The sequence below is a fragment of the Mesocricetus auratus genome, unplaced genomic scaffold, assembly GCF_017639785.1.
Source record: "Mesocricetus auratus isolate SY011 unplaced genomic scaffold, BCM_Maur_2.0 Super-Scaffold_4256, whole genome shotgun sequence".
Taxonomy (NCBI): Eukaryota; Metazoa; Chordata; class Mammalia; order Rodentia; family Cricetidae; genus Mesocricetus; species Mesocricetus auratus.
Genome location: NW_024429182.1, coordinates 84,237,890 through 84,250,767, shown reverse-complemented (window position 1 = coordinate 84,250,767; position 12,878 = coordinate 84,237,890). Strand labels below are relative to the sequence as shown.

At 42.1% G+C, this 12,878-nt stretch overlaps 1 long non-coding RNA gene across 1 annotated transcript in view; it reads right to left on the bottom strand.

Annotated features, from left to right (window-relative positions):
• Positions 1-11,651, bottom strand: part of LOC121143674 — a 29,802-nt gene extending 18,151 nt beyond the window's left edge. The window contains exons 1-2 of the long non-coding RNA XR_005880982.1: positions 10,240-11,651; positions 2,203-2,320 (exon numbers count right to left, since the gene is read on the bottom strand). This is a non-coding gene — a long non-coding RNA (uncharacterized LOC121143674). The remainder of the gene's footprint in view (positions 1-2,202; positions 2,321-10,239) is intronic.
• Positions 11,652-12,878: the final 1,227 nt, after the last annotated feature.

Below are 12,878 nucleotides of genomic sequence, written 5' to 3'. Positions count from 1 at the left end.
GTTTCTTCCCTTCCTCCTCCCTCTCTCCTTCCTTCCATCCTTCCTTCTTTCCTTTCTTCCTTCCTTCCCTCCCTCCTTCCTTTACCTTTTCCTCTTTCTGAAACATTTAAAGATAAGTTGCAGGGATCATTTAAGTACGGGTGGGGTGTGATTTAGCATAGCTAACTGTTTTTGCAGAGTTCTCAGGGGGAAGGTTTCAATGCCTTTTAAGACTAGCCTGTCTTCAGACAAAGTCTTTCCTAGTTCCTTTGTCATAGAATGAAGACATTATGTGTGGGTGGCTGAATACCTTCTCTACAGGAGGCTGGATCCCTGGAGTTGCATGGACCCTAAACTTTTTTATCCCCAGAGGAGGGTGGGACAAGAACACACATAATTGCAATAGAAAGCTGACAAGGCTGGGCTGCATTATGGAGAGAGATGAGGTGCAGCAGTGAGGTAGAGGACAGACAACACATGTCCACTAAAGGTAAGGGCCTAAGGAAGAGTCGTCAGAAGGTACCGGGAAGAGTCACATTTACCCAATCCTTTGAAGAAGGGCACTTTGGGTGTCAGTGACAGTGTAACTGACTGGCATGAGCTGGCTTCAGCGGGTAAGTATAGCAATAGAAGATCAGATCTCCTTTGGACTTGCTTGTACATACCAAGCGTCTCTCTGACAGCTTGTCCCTAAACCACTCTATCCCAGTAGCTCCTTAAGCCCCTTGGGGGTCTCCCTTGGAGGATTTGGCTTTGTGTGTCTCTTGGGGCTGTTCTTTCCTTCAAAGGTGAGAATGGAAGGTTCTGTTTGCTCACATGACATTTGAAGAAAGACTTGGGGGTGTATGCCACATATCCTGGCTCCCCTTCTCATTCTGTCATTCAAGTAGTTTGACTGGCTCTCCTTAGCCAGGTACTTCCACCAGTTTTGAGAGCAAAACAGCACCTGTGATTTTCTGGTGAACCACAAGAGGGCGAAGTGTGAACACAAATGAAAAAGAAAATTAAAAAAAAAAGAATCGCTGGCAGAACCCAGCTGGCAAGTGAGCATCTTTTCCAAGGCTTCGTTCCTGCTGCCAGGCTAGCAGTTTCAATCTGTTATGCATCCCTGTCTCTCTTTTCTCTGTCACTGTTCTTTCCCTGCTCCTCTCTCACTCCGGCTCTCACTGTCCCTCTGGAATTTCTCTGGGTAAAAAGATGCAAATTTGTTTTGCTGCCTCAGAACCAAAAATTAATGAACAATTCCTAGATGGGGTGATAGAGGAGCAAGATCTGAGGGGTTTTCTTTCTAATCTTACTATCAGCCAATATGGATTTTTTTAGAAGCTCTGTTCTTTTTTTCATAAAAACAGCAGATAAGCCCTCCTCATCCTGGACTGGTGAGTGTTTAACACTCGTGAACCCCCTTGCTTCACCTTGCTGGCCACTGAGGTGGGGATGGCTGATCAACATTACCATTTTACAGAAGAGTTAGCCTGGACACAGAGCTGTCCACAGGTTTGGCCAGCATCACATGGATAGTGTCAGAGCTGGCTTTGAATGGCTCTCCAATTAGAACCACTCTGCCATTTAAGCTCCTCTGCTGTCACTGAATCTTATCAATGAATGCAAAATGTTTAAAGCCAGGGAAGGCATGGTCCTGACACAGGCCCTAGTGAGCAACTCAGATCAGAAATGGCTTGGCTTACTGGCGGGAGCTGGTTTCAAGTGTTGAGACTGGGAGCTTCTGTGTGGACATGCTGAGGAGTAGAAACCAGTGACAGGAAGATCAGTGTACTCCAGGAAGGGAGTTCAAGTGGGCAAGACCACCCAGAGCAGTGACCAGGCCAACTTCTGTCAAATACTTGCAGGATTTGGGACTTTTGCCTCTGGGGACCTAGTGGCTTTCTTTCTGAGATCCTGCCTGTTTGGACTTATTTGGGCACATACTTTCTGGTCAGGCCATGATATTAGAAGGTGACTGACCCATGGTTATTTTTATTTGTGTTCTCTCTGCTTCTCTCCGGGCTGTCTAGGGAAAGGCTCCATTCCCTAGGCTATGGGAACTGCCCCTGTGTATCAGTGATAGAAAGCATTTCAATTAGTTCCTCATGTGTCATTGCACATCAGGGCAGGGCTGACATTTACATAGAGTTAACACTATATTATCAGGAACACAAAGCATATCAGGTATAGGGAACTTAGAAATCAAAGTACAGAGAAGACATTCTCACAGCATCTCACCATCCCGAGAAAGCCAGTGTTCAATTTCTTCTTTCTTTCTGATCCCTATTTTCCCATTCTGCTCATCCTTGTTCACACTTTCCTTAATGGTCATCGTAGGGGATCCTTCCTGGAAGTTCTATAAAGAAAAACATGTCACAGTCCATTGTGACATACAAGACAGAGCAAATATTTCAAGGATTACCATACAGAGGGACTGTGATGTAACTTCTCCTGGACATCCGCTACAGGGTGGGCATTGCTTGGGAGGAGAACACACTGTGTAGCATTCAAATTTCATGATGCCATAGGAAAGGAAAGAGAAGGGATGAGGACTCTGCCTGTGGGCTGAACTGAACACTGTTCTTGTATATTTCTTTGTTGAAGAAAGAGCTGAATGTCTACAGTGATGGGGTGTAGTGGTCAGCACGGGGGGGGCTTTCAGAGAGAACCATCTCAATGGAATGGCTGAGAGTGGTCAGCAAAGGAAAGAATGGAGAAATTGGTCTAGCCTTAGGCAAAGGTAGGGGATGTCAAGAAAAATGAGTTAAGGTGAGTCTTAAATCTAAAGGGCAAACTAGAGTTGAGTGACAGAAAATGGTGAAAACGCATGCAGAAGTATTCACCCGTAGAATGCCTGACATACTATTCATGGATAAAAGACCAGAATGCAAAGACAGAATTGGGGAAGGGTGATATATAAAGTCAGGGCCATGGAAGAAAATGAAGCATTGTGTATGTGTGGCAACATGGACGATTATCACACACTTAACCTTGCGGACAGTAGCACTTTGGGTCTGCTTCACTTATTTTAGGTTCAAGAACAGGAAAACTAACCTGTGGTGATGGAAGTCAGGACAGTGCTTATCTCTCTGATGTGAAGGATGAGAGGGCCTTATGGGTACTCAAAAATGTGTGTCTGCATACAGTAACTAGGCAAATGTATTATATAAGGTGTCAGCAAATTACACACTTAGATGAGGACATATAAAATTCTATACTGGATGCACGATCTGACTCAATGAAGAAATACACCATTACATAGAATGTAACTCAAGATGATGTCTGTGGGCTGATGCTGACCTATCATCTGTAAGCAGTGGATAAGTAGCTTCCTCCAGAATACTCATCAATGAGTTTATTCTTCAATATGAAGTCTTACTACAACATGCCAGTTGAATTAATCATGTGCTTAGTATCATCTTATTGTCCCAGGAGGAAGATGGTGGCAGTTTAGACCCCAGCTTCTTATCCTGTGGGCTATGATCCCATATGGGGGGATTACACATTTGATTGCAGGGGCTACAACTCTTTGGAGACAGTAAAAAGTTTATGAATGTTCAAAGACCAAACATTAATTAAAAAATCAAACCTTGTAATGAATCCAAGGTGCTTCTAACAGTGATTGTCTGTGTAGCATTTTGTGATTTCATAGTAGCCTTGGTTCTGAAAACACAGCATGTGCCCTTTGCATTGAGCTGGCTGTCACACCATCCAACGTCAATGACAGCTGCCCCAAACAACTTGGCTCAGATTTGAGACTAGTGTATTTTATACTTGATGAGCTTTTACTATACATACAAAGGTTTCTAATAAAATCATAATGGTTTAAAAATCAGAAAACAAAAGTATTTTAATATTTCTTCTGCCATTATTCCCCAAGATATAATTGCCAAATTAGTATGTATTGGCATTGCATTATATTAAAATGTTTAAAAATTTGTTTGAATTGCTGACTTGAAAAAATCATCCAGTGAGTTTAGGTTTGGGATTTGGACAGAATTTCTGGCAGTTTTGAATGGCACTCGATATATTTCTACCATTTTGAAGCATTTGAACATTATTGTGAAGAGGTGTTCTTAGCATTGATTATACGATCAAAATATCTAACAGCCTTAAAATCACTAGAGATGATCTACTTTCTGTGGTATCAAATACTCAGCCATGATGTAATCTTTATATAAAATAAACGAAGCACACTTATCTCATTAGGAAACAAATTACTTTCATCTTTAATTGATAATAAAATTATATGTATATCAAGCAATTGTTTTTAAATGAACTTATGATTCATTATTATGAGATGTTTGATTTGTATGTCTATTTTATACTTGCAGTCATATAAGAAACAAACAGGAGCAGGAAGTGTTAAATGTATAAGAAATCCAAGCTTACACTATGTTGGGGAGTGAGAATTGACAGGGAACAAAGGAGAGTCCTTCGAGATCTTGTTTAGCTAAGAAATCAAGCGGACTAGAGAGGTAGCTCAGCGGTTAGAACACTTCCTGCTCTTATATAGGACCTAAGTTTGATTCCCAGCATCCAAGTCGTCTCACAACTGTCCATAACAAGCTCCAGGAGACCTGATGTCCTCTCCTGGACACCATGGGAACCTTCACTCATGTGCATGTACCCACCACAGGCATGCACCTACACACACACACACACGCACACACACACACACACACACACACACACACACACGTACACACACAAAGGCGTGCACAAATGCACTCTTAAAAAAACAAAACACTTTTTCCTCAAGACTGAGAAAGATAACTGCTGTGGTCTTAGTGTTCATCCCTTTTCAAGCAGATCAATGTTAAAATCTGAACATTCAAGGTTATGGCAGGGAGGTGGGGGTGGTGCTGTGTGCTGTGTGTTATCAATCACTAGGAAGTCAGTTACCACTAAGCCTACAGGATTTAAAGGTTGAACCACATTTTGTTTGGTTCTAAGCTCTAGGATGCAATGCCTATTCACTTTAGTTATTTAATCTCTGTGGCTCTTCTGGGGAATAGGGAGTGTTGAGGAGGAGGGAGAGGTGGAGCAGAGGATGAGGTGGGAAAGGTAGGTATGACTCCAGTATAAAAGCTCTTGACATCTTGCTCAAAACCCTGAATTTATATCTGTGATGATGGAGAAATTGTGAGAATTTTTATTTTAAAATTTAAGACCTTAATAACACAAACAGTATACATTTTTAAAGAATTAGGTAATTGAAGTAAATAAACAAAATTTGCTTTAACCCCATCCAATCAGGAAAATAATTTGATGTTTATCTTTTCATAAATTATTCTCTCACTAATTTGACTACTTTTTAAATAATACAAAGTATATACACAGAAATCACTATTTATTCAGATTTTATTTTAGTTTAACAGACAAGACCTTTTATTTTTAATTCTTGTAAACATTCCCTCCCTGTGCCTATTTTAATCCATGGCTGTTCACCCACCTTGTATTAAGGCATTACTGGATCTAGGTGGCTTGTCTTCTCTATTGTAAATGGTGCTATAACAGAGCTCTTCACACATACACACTTGCATATTTTGATTCCTTCTTTTTTTAAATACATATAAATATAGCTGACAGTGTTTTAGAACTTTGGATACTTAAATAAGCAGGAGATATTTTAAGCAGGGAGGCAGCTGTAAGACTTTCTGTGGGAGATCACTCAGGCTGTTCATGTTAGCAGCGGTCAGGGAGGAAGCAGTAAGAGTCTACATGAGGGGCCGGCCGTCTTACGAGGTGGATGTCTGACAGTCAACAGGGTCACTAGAGATTTGATGTGGTGACAGGTCTGCATCCCGTGAATTTTCAAGGGTAATTATTGCAAGGAAGCAACACTCTTACAAAGTGGCAGCAAAGATCTAGCATTAAGTTGTGTCCCCAACCCCCAATTCCTATGTGGAATTCTCCACCCTATATACTATACAGTATGACTATAGTTGGAAAAAGATCTTGAAATCTGACCCAGTGTAGTGCATGTCCTTGTAAGATGGCAGGTCGTACATTGGCAGGGAGAAGAAAAGATACAGATGGCCATTTTGTCAGAGCAGCAATCAAGGCCCTTTAGGGGAAACTTCTAGTCAGGGGAGTCGGATCATTGACCTGGGCGAAAAACTAACATTCCAGTTGTACTGGGTCCATCACCTGGCCAAGGAACCACGCCTAAAGAGGCTGGCACCTTAAGCCATGCTAAATAGATAATAATTATTCCCCTAATGAGATATTAACTTTTTCTTCCCAGAATTTCTTCCTCCCCAGTGAGTCCCTATAGGCTGAGCAGTCATTAGAGTTCAGCTGAGTCTATTTACCTTTTTGAGACAGATGCAACTTTTCCTTCTTTCTGTCTCTTTTGGAATGTGGCCAGAACATGACTATGCTTCTTCTGATACTCTTAGCTTCCTTCCTCTGTCTCCGAACAGCTCTTTCCACTATGTGGCTGTCTGCTGCTGTGTGGCAGACCGTATGCCTGTAACTCAAATGCCATGCATGGCCTTTTCTCATCTCTCCTCCATTCTTCTCCTCTGGAAAGCTGCCAAAATTTACGGCTTGCCTGCCCTGGGATTTGTCCTTTAAAAAATTCTGATAAAATTGTGCTCAAGCTTCCATTTGAGTCAATTCTTAAATTATTTAATTAATGAGACTCAGAACTTCGGAGTAAGGTGGCAGGGAGCTCTGATTTCCCAGGTATCAACTCCCAGTCAAAAGAAGTCAATGCAGCTGTCCCCCCTCAGTCCCTCACTTGTCTTCAGCAACCTGTGTTATTTAACCCATCCGATCCGACCTGCTAGGGGAGCCTGCTTTAGTGACTGCTAGAATATAAGTGGAGAACAAGAAGGAGAGATTATAGGGGTGCTTTTAAAAATGAGTTTTGTATCTTCCTTTTATACTTTCTTCTTAGCCACTAATGAGTTTGTAATATTTCTACAGTAAAAGAGCTCTGTGGCTTAATCAAACTCTGTTTACTAAAGATACAAAAATAGTACAACTAATCAAATCAAAATGGTGCTATCAAAGGAATTCCCATCAATTTTCTAACCATTTACTAGATAACTCTCTCATTTGATTAACAACTTTTTTCTTTTTTTATGAGCAGTTGATCTTTGTAAATTTTCCATGTGTTTTCGAGGTTAAGTGTCTCAGCATATAATTATACCACATTGTGTTTGTGAACCTCTGATAAGTTGCCCTCTATTCTTTGTGGACAATTTCAGCCTGGGGTTTGTTTACCTGTGGTTATTAACATATTTAAATGCAACTGCAGAATTCTGATGCTTAATTTGGAGTTGATGTGTTGAGATGTTTCATCTGGAAATTAATGCAGATGATAAAATAATTTCTATAATTTTTAGGCATTTTGATGGAGTATGTCCAGGAACAGCAGAATGTTACAGGATTTTGTTCATGGAGACTATTGGAAATGTAAATTGGCATGAGTATGGCTGATAAAATATTGTCCAAAATATGAGATGCTTGAAACAGTGGCTACTCTCAGATAAAATTGCTAAGCCCTGAGTGATGGTGACTTTGGGGTAATTAGGACCTGTTAGTACAGGATCCACAAGCTTTTACCATTGCAAGAGAATGTGATTGTCCACAAAGAAACATAGTCTATCCAACAGTTGGGATGCATATATGGACTATCTGAGTTCTTCTGGGAAAACCTGTGTTCTAGGTTGATCTCTAATTGGATCCAGGTAATGGAAATAACATCATCATTAAACTCCTTCTCCCTCAGCCGTGGAATGTTTGTGTAGGTCCAACACTATGAAGAGTCACGTCCTGAGCTCAGGATAGCAGGCTCAGTTCTATTCATAACGTCTACTCTCCAAGCCCCTCATCTTCCAGGTTCTGACCCAGATGCTGGTGACATCACAACAGAGCAGCTAGTTCTGTAAAAAGCCAATAGTATTTCCATCACTTTGATTCCTACTGGTGTTCTATAGAATGAGAGCCAAGTGGTATTTGGTAGAAAAGGTAAATGTTTCCCACCAAATAGACAAGAAACAACTAAGACAGGATGCATGTCTGACCCTTTTTCTAAGAATTGCATAGAAAGCTTTACTGTGAGGGCATTTACAAAATAATAATTTATAGGCGAAATACCCAGAAATATCTGAAAGAATGTACATGGGAAAATTCTGAGACTACAGTGCCTTCCAGTTCTGCTGACCTTGATCCTCTTGGTAACTGTGAGGGTTACAGCTCACCTGATCTTTCACTAGGTGTCCTTAGGTGCCCAGTTAAAACAGCAAATGTTTATTACATAAGCCAGACCTTTTAACTAAGACCCCAAGGGCTTTTGAGTTCTTTCCCTGGTAGAGGAGGTTTTATTGTTTTAGATATTGATTACAGCACATACGTCACTGGCTGGGAATCTTAGGCTAAACAGAGATCTTGAGACTTCATGGAAATAGGATTCAATCAGGTCCCAGAGTACATTGTACAGTTGGTTGGTTTTGAACTTGGGTTTGCAAGGCCAATTTCAGCCCTATTGGTTTTAAGTTCTTGGTAGATGGTGGATTTCCTTTTTGTCTGTCTGTCAGTTGATCGCCTGAAAGATAAATGACCACCTGCTCCCTTGCTACGTGGAAAAGGACTCTCTCTCTTTCCTTATGATTATGTGGTCTACGGTTGCGGAGAGGTAGCTCTGCTTGTGTGAATGTGACATTCATTACCTTTCTCTCCTGTTACCTTTATCTTCAAGCTTAAGTAGTCTTGGACATACACTAACGAGAATGCTTTAGAAAATTCCACATCAGGCCATAGTTGCACTATGTATAACTTGGGGACGTTACTGTTATCTCCTGTTGTGTTTCTCAAGTCTCAACCCGATTCCTATCGCATCACCTCTTTTTGCATTTGAGCACTGTATATTGGTCTATGAAAGACTCTGAGGAAGAAAATATGAGACTTTGAAAAGTTGTAGAATTAACAATCATGGAAATTTGTGTGGATACCAAAGTTGTGTTTCCTTCCGATCAGCTCATGCTTTTGAAGTTGTTTCATTGCATGACTTTGTGTTGAGGATAATAGATAAGGAGCTTAGAAGGCTAAGTCCCTTCCCATAAATGTTCCAGGGACCCCCAGTCAGTGAGCTGAGACAACTTTGTTCCAGGGCAGCACAGTTAAGTTATAGTTCTGTAAGGTGTGTGTTTAGCGGTCTCTGTGGGTCAAAGTATAATACCTTCCTAGGTCACCATTACCCACATGGCCTGTGGGAAGAAAAGCACGTGGAAGAAATGTGGTTCCTTCTCTTGCAGTACTCAGTTCAAGCCATGATGGAAGCAGGTACCCCAACAGATGTACCTGCAACCAAGCCATACTTGTGAAAAGCCGGAAGATTTAGAGCATGGGGCATAAAGGAGGAGGCCATTAGCTTGGGAACAGGATGTTAGAGTCAACTAATGTCAAATGGACATTTCTCAAAAGATGAAATGCAATGGCCAATAAACAGCAGAAAACATGTATTTGCTCTTCTGAGGCTGACTCAGTTCACTAAATATTATTGTCTCCAGTAACATCCCTTTTCCTGCAAACTATATTGCTGCATTCCTCTTTATGTCTGAAAAAAATTCCATTGTACATGTATTCTAACTTCCCTTTTCTGCATGCATTCCTTTGTTGTTGGAAACCTAGGTTGCTTCCATAATCTAGCTACTTGCATAGTATTGCAGTCAACTCTAATGTGCACGTGTGTCTGTGTTCTAGGTTAGCTTGGAGTCCTCTAAGTACTCAGGAGTTACAGAGGAGGCCATGAATAAAAGACGATAATGAGACTCATGGTCTTAATGAGTCCTTGGCACCAGGCAACAAGAGAAGGGAATTTCTGCTGGGGCAGAGAGAGCAGTACAAGCTGTGCCTTTGCCTCAGATAAGAGATGAGATGGAAAAGAAGCTGGAAACAGGGAGTGGAGAATGACAGGAAATAAGGCCTCTTGCCAGAGTGGAAGGAGCTTGGATGCTGATAACACAATCGGACAGCTGTGGCCAGAGGAAGAGGCAGAGCCTGTGGGAGGATTTACCCCTTCCCTTTTAATCCTAGGGGTGATGACTTCTGGATGGAAGTGGATGTCAGGGCTAGTTTCTTCTTTATTTACTTTTTAATTTATATTAGTTCAGTGTGTGTGTGTGTGTTGCATGTTCACATGTATACCCAAGGTATGCATAGACATGCACATGGAGGCCAGAGGAAACCATCACTGTCTTCCTTTATTGTTCTCCACCTTATTGTTTAAAGACAGGCTCTTTCACTGAACCTGAAACTCACCATGTCAGACTGACTAGCTGGCCAGAAAACTCCCAGGGTCTGCCTGCCCTGCCCCACACACTGGAGTTATCGATGTGCATGGTCGGGCCCAGCCTTGTGATGTATGTTCTACGGATTTGAACTTGCAGAGCCGATGAAGGAATAGAGTGGCAAATCTTTGGGTGAACACTAACATCCTTAGCAACCAGTCTTGATCTGTGGATAGCCCGGCCCAAAGGAACCCTTGGAGTCCTGGAGAAGTGGGTGGTGTAAGCTCCATCCCGCAGGCTTCCCTTCTGGTTGCCAGCCTGTTTGGTTTGGCAGAGGCCAGTAACTTAGTCCATCAGGCCAAAATTCCTCTGCCAGACACGAACTTTAATAGTCATCAGAGTCCAATAGCTGGGGAGAGTTTGTAAATTCCCATACTTATTATACACAAGCCACAAGACTGTTTATTGAGGATTTTTTCCAATTAAAGCTGCAGGTGAAACCCTGCCTACTCCATTATCTTACTGAGTGAATTATGTCTCTCACCATCTTTTTTAATGGGCCACAGTCACCCTGGTTTCTTGCCTCAGGAGCAGGGGATTGTTCCGCTGGAATAAAAGTATCCAGCTTGGAAGGAAGCAGCCAGCTGGAGGCCAGGCTGGGCCAGTAATTGGCTGAGATGATACTGGAAGCTCGGCTAACAGGCCCAAAATTGGTCCCTAATCAAGTCCAAGCTGAGAGCTGTTCACTTCCCAGGGCTGCCAATTTCCTTTTCTGAGAGAAAGAGCTTCTGGGAAGGATTCCGGGCTACAAATGACTGGACAATGGCTAAGGGCAGGAACAGAAGCCCTCTTCAGAATCCATTAGGACTTGTCACCTGCTTTATTCTGGAAAAGGTTTGTCTTCACTCCTCTCTGGGTTTCCTGGTGCCAAAGTCTCAGCCAGGCTCTGGAGAACACTGGAGAGGTCTGGGATGCCCATTGGCCAGTCTTTCCTCTTGCATTTCACACACTTCAGAGAACTCACCCCATACATGGACTTCCTGACAACTTGGTGTGGGGATCCAGAAAGCTTTATAATCCTCCATTTTTTTTCAGGTGAAAGAAAATCTCTGTTACATACATTTGTGGGAAATCTGCATCTGGTTGATGAAGAATTGTAAACTCAGAGGAGTCCAGAAACCTATCTGAGACCCACAGCAGCTAGTTCAGTACGGAACTGGGCCTGGACTCCAAGACCCCGGGCTGCTCGGCTGGGCTCTTTGTCTTTGATGCTGTTCTTCCATGGCAATGGGCAGAAGAGTAGATTTCTCACCACATGGTAAAATGGTTCTTGGTCTTGGTTCCAGGCTGTGGGCTACAGTAGAGATATGTGTCTGCGACTCATGGTAGCCTTTAGAAGGGAGTGCAACTGACGGTCATGGCACATGAGTATGGAGAGGAGAAAAGATGTAGACATTGTTGCCTGGCAACTGATCCTGCACTTTTTCAGTTACCTAGGTGATGATGGAATGAAGAGTGTATACATGATAGTGAGAGTGAGTATAAATATCAGGACCCTTACCATGTTGGTACTGCGTGTGTGTGTGTGTGTGTGTGTGTGTGTGTGTGTGTGTGTGTGTGTGTGTGTGTTATGGGCATGGTTTCTCTCTCTTCATGATATTCCTCTTGTGTTTACCTTGGTCCTCACAGAAGCACCAGTTATGCCCCCTCCCCCATGCCAGCAACCACCATCCTTTCCTTTATTCTAGCAGGATATCTTGTATGCACTTTAGCATGTGAGTGTTGGAAGACAGGGCCCACACAAGCATAGGATGGCAGAACACTTGTTGATTTTTCCAGTAAGTTGCTAGAAACCTGGTCTGCAGCTTCATTTTGATTTCTGTCTTAGGCTGACTTACAAGTGTATAGTGTACATCCCTTTCCCATGTGTTGTTCAGTGGTGCCATATTGGAAATGTGAAGTTTTTGAGGCCATGAGAGTACCCCATGGAAAATAGCAAACTCTAAAGCCAGGCATTTGTTACTGTTGTCCAAAACTCTTGTGGTGAGACATTCACTGGAAAATCATTGTTTTCTCTCTACACATACCTACAAAGTGTCAATATTTCACTTTATAAGCAAACAACAGCAACAACAACAACAACAACAAACCCCTGAGACGTCACGAGACTAATTATTTGTCCCAAGGCATCCTTGTAGTAAGGGACAGTGTCACCTTGGGAACAGCAGTCATTTGATCCAAAAGTCATTGCTCTTGCTGACTGCTCTACTCACAGCACAGATGTTCCTGAATTGCATGTATCCAACTTGGGATTCTTTGGGACAAGTCACAAGCCTGTGGTATCTGCAACATTTGAAACATTCTGAAGATTCTCATACTATGTGACCTAAGCGTCACATCTTGTGACGTAAATGAAAATAATTAGTCCCACCTAAAGTTGAAGAAATTGACTTAGTGAGGTTAATGAGCATCCCACGGTCGCAGCAGTAATCAATGGTTAATTTGAAGTTGGCTCCTTTGCTACTTGATGCTTGGTTTAGATTTTCTTCTATTGTACATGCTGCTTTCAGTCTTGGCAAAACAGGTATAAGCCTTACTTACAGTTTACCCAAAATAGAATTTTAATTTTTTCTCTGCTTCTTTAGAAGAATTTTCGAGGCCCATGGAGAT